The following is a 4,119-nucleotide window of genomic DNA, read 5'->3' as shown; positions in this document are numbered from 1 at the left end:
ATCACTATAAGCAAATTCAAAAGGCAAATGACAAACTGGACAGTATTTGCAGCTCGGATAATGGACATAGGAATAAACTCCCTAATATAAAAGACCCTAGAAATCAATAAGTAAAAGACCAATAACCCAATAGAAAAATGGAGAAAGAATATAAACAGACAGATCTCAGGAAAGGAATACTTATCAATACAAATACAAATGGCCACTTATCAATACAAAGAGATAGGCAGCTCATTAATAATAAAGAGAAATATAGATTTAAACTACACTGAAATACCATTTTCAACTGTCATACTGATAAAAATCCAAAAGTTTGACAATATACCCTATGGGAAAACTGGTCCCATATATTGCTGTGAGATTAATATGGAAATATCTCTGAGATAGATTGTAAATGGATAAGAAGAAAATGTACAAAACTGTATATATTATGCTACCAGGATATGTATTGTTTCTGTTTTTATTTACAGAAGGATACACGTACACACAACAATGAAATGCAATTACTTATTGGAGTGGAAACTGGAGTGGATGGGGGATAAGGTGAGAGTTAGTCTTTTTCTTTTTCTTTTGAGATGGGATCTGACTATGTTGCCCAGGCTGGTCTCAAACTTCTGTCCTCAAGCAGTCCTCCTACCTCAGCCTCCTGAGTAGCTGCAACTACAAGTAGGTACCACTGACAGAGTGAATCTTTCAATTGTATGCCTTTTTAGGTTATTTAGCTTGTGAACTATATGAATGTATTAACTACTTTTTAAAATGAGAAACAAAGAACTATGGTCCAAAGAGTTTCCCGGTGAAATTTTTCTGAGCAGTGGTTTAAAGAACATAGACAAATGTGTTTCATCTACAGTAGGTGTTAGGGCATTGTTATAAGCAGGATATCCAGCCCAGGATCCTGAGCTGGGCTTGAGTCCTGTATCATTCAGAGATGATCATGATGGCCTGGAAGGACACGTATGATGACAGAGAACAGCATCACCAGGCATCCGTTCATCTATTTTTTTTTTAGTCAATAAATTTTTATTCAAGGAATGTCACATGTGATTCCTTCCACTGTCCCTCAGCCTTAGTTCCTCACAGGCTGGAGTCTTTGAAGATTTACCTTCAAGATAGCCCTTTCTAATAAAACAGATCCTCAATCCATAGTTGTCCTGTCAGCCCAGAAGTTACTTGCCACAATTCTTTTTCTTTTCTTTTGGCTTCTTTTATCTCCACTTGAACATGGACATACTGATGAAAACTTAAATTCCACACCAAGAATCTTTGGGATATAATTTCTTCAAGCAAGTTACTTGAGAATCATTTTTAGAGTAGATGGATCTGCCTGGTTCTCAAATTGACACCCTCTTGGAAAAATGGGTGCGTTCAAATCATTAGTTCCTAAAGCCATCATACTCAAGAATAGTACAGACTAGTGGGATATGCCAATACCTAAGGGAAAGACAAATATTAGGTCTTTTATACTTTTAGCAACTGTCTTATAGTTCCTGGGAACGCAGATCTAACTAACAGTCCTGTGAGAATAAAGCAAAACCACAGTGGTACTCTATGAGGCGTTTCCCGCTATATGTGGCTACAGAAAAAGCCCCACCGGGATAGACCTCAACCTCTATTGATCTATTTGAATACTTTACACTGGATCCATGACTTGGCTACGTACTGACTCAAATTTTTATCAGAACATCAGCTAGCACTGTTAATCACTACCTTCATCAGAAGCATTGACATCAATTGGATGGTTTTAGCTGCTAGGCAGAAAACAACCCAAACCAAATGGCTGACAGTAACAACAGCCATTATCACACATAAGAAGATGTCTAGAGATCAGGTGGTCCAAGGTTGGCTCAGTGCCTTGATAAGGCCATCACAGATCCAGATCCACCAATGAGTCCATCTTTCTGCCCTGCTATCCTCAGCACATTGATGATGGCTTCACTTGGGGTTTCAAGATGGCTGTGGCAATTCGAGACAATACATGAAGACATGACTTCATCCAGCAAAGGAAAAAAGGGGGTGCTTTTTCTCATGCATTTCTTTGTATTAGAATAGAAACAAAAACTTCCTAATATATCAATTTAAGACAACATATATGCTATATGAGTTATTATATTACTAAATTTTTGATAAAAGGAAGAAGCAGCGGGCAAAAGAAAACTAAAAACCCATTTGGCAAACAATAATATCCAGAAACTTAAGTAGCTGACCTACACGTCGAAGACTCAATGTCATCTTACAAGATAAATTGTTAGCAAAGTTTAGAGATTGATAACTGAATTCCACAAGGAATAATATGAAACCTTTGGAGTTCAAATGTCTACAACAAAATTCTTACAAATTAATGGTGAAAGTATTTTTATGGTTACAGAAAAAGAACAAGAAGATCAGAAGATATTGCACAAGTAAAAATTTCATAAAAGACTCCCTTTCCTGAACATAGATAGGTCTGCTCAGCTCACCATGACTGGATATATATCCACCATAATTTCTAGGGTGCTGACGTGGTCCATATTTTCTGAATGGTTTCACAATGAGAAATACTAAGAGGAGGATTATCGTTAATTTTTTTTAATTGAAGTAAAATTCACATAACATAAAATTTACTATTTTAGCCATTTTAAAACATACAATTCACACTCAATGATCTTGAGATATTAAATTAAATTAAAATTAAAAGTATATAACTCAGTGGCTTTCAGTACATCCACAGTGTTGTACAACTATCACCACTGTCTAATTCCAGAATATTTTCATCACCCCAAAAAGAAACCCTTAACCATTAAGCAGTCGTTCCCCATTCCCCACTCCCTGCAGCCCCTGGCACTAATCTACTCCCAGTCTGTATGGATTTGCTTATACTGGACTTTTAATATAAATGGAATTATACAATATGTGGCCTTTTGTGTCTAGGTATAAAGTTTTTTTTTCTTTTCATTTTTTATTTTTCTTCTTTCTTTTTATTTATTTTTTTTTTGAGTCATTTCCACTGAAAGCCATAGGCATAAAATTTTTAAGTTTCATTCATGTTATAGCATGTATCAGTACTTCATTCCTTGTTATTGCCAAATAATATTCCATTTTGGGGATACACCACATTTTGTTTACCTGCTCACCAGCTGATGGACATTTGGGTTGTTTCCACTTTGGGGCTATTATAAATGGGACATCTATGAACGTTTATGTACAAGTTTTTTTTTAAACACTTGTTTTCAATTCTTTTGGTTACATATTAAGGAGTGGAATTGTTGGAATTGCTGGGTTATACAATATTCTATGTTTCACCTTTTGAGGAATCACCAAACTGTTTTCCACAGCAGACGCACCATTTTACATCCCCACCAGCAATGTGTGAGGGTTCCAAATTCTCTACTTCCTTGCCAGCACTTGTTATTTTCTACTTTTTGTTTTGTTTTGTTTTGTTTTTAATAATTATAGCCATCCTAGTAGGTGTGCAGTGGTACCTCATTGTGATTTTGATTTGCAGTTCCCTAATGACTAATGATGTTGAGCATCTTTCATGTGTTTGTTGGACATTTGCATGTCTTCTCTGGAGAAATATCTATTCAAGCCCTTTGACTATTTTTTAATTGGGTTGTTTTTCTTCGTTATTGAGGCATAACAGTTCTTTATATATTCTGGATACTAGACCCTTTTCAGATACATGATTTGCAAATATTTTCTCCCATTCTGTAGGTTGTCATTTCACTTTTTGGGGAGAGTGCTTTGATGCAAAAAATATTTTATTTTGATGAGGTTTGATGTATCTATTTTTCTTTTGTTTCTTGTGCTTTTAGTGTCATAGTAAGAATGCACTACCAAATCCAAGGTCATGAAAATTTATCCCAATATTTTCTTCCAAGTTTCTATAGTTTTAGCTCTTTAGATATTTGATCCATTTTGGGTTATTTTTTTAGACAGTATGAGGTAAAGGTCCAACATTATTTGCATGTGGTTATGCAGTTGTCTCAGCATCTTATTTTAAAAAGACTATTCTTTCCCCATTTCATAATCTTGGCATCCTTGTCAAAAAATAAATGGACCATAGATTTATTTCTGGATCAATTATATTCCATTGATCTATATTCTATATTTCTTTTCTTTCTTTCTTTTTCTTTTTTT

The 4,119-nt window shown here is 35.0% G+C and overlaps 1 non-coding gene across 1 annotated transcript; it reads right to left on the bottom strand.

The window, feature by feature from the left end:
• Positions 1-1,474: 1,474 nt before the first annotated feature.
• On the bottom strand, positions 1,475-1,610 carry LOC138400445 (small nucleolar RNA SNORA18). Its single transcript, XR_011236328.1, has one exon. It is a non-coding gene; the product is annotated as a small nucleolar RNA SNORA18 (small nucleolar RNA).
• Between the last annotated feature and the right edge of the window lie 2,509 nt (positions 1,611-4,119).

Source organism: Eulemur rufifrons, chromosome 19, assembly GCF_041146395.1.
Source record: "Eulemur rufifrons isolate Redbay chromosome 19, OSU_ERuf_1, whole genome shotgun sequence".
NCBI classification, from domain to species: Eukaryota; Metazoa; Chordata; class Mammalia; order Primates; family Lemuridae; genus Eulemur; species Eulemur rufifrons.
Note: the sequence above shows the minus strand (reverse complement) of the source record. Positions and strands in the feature narration are given on the sequence as shown.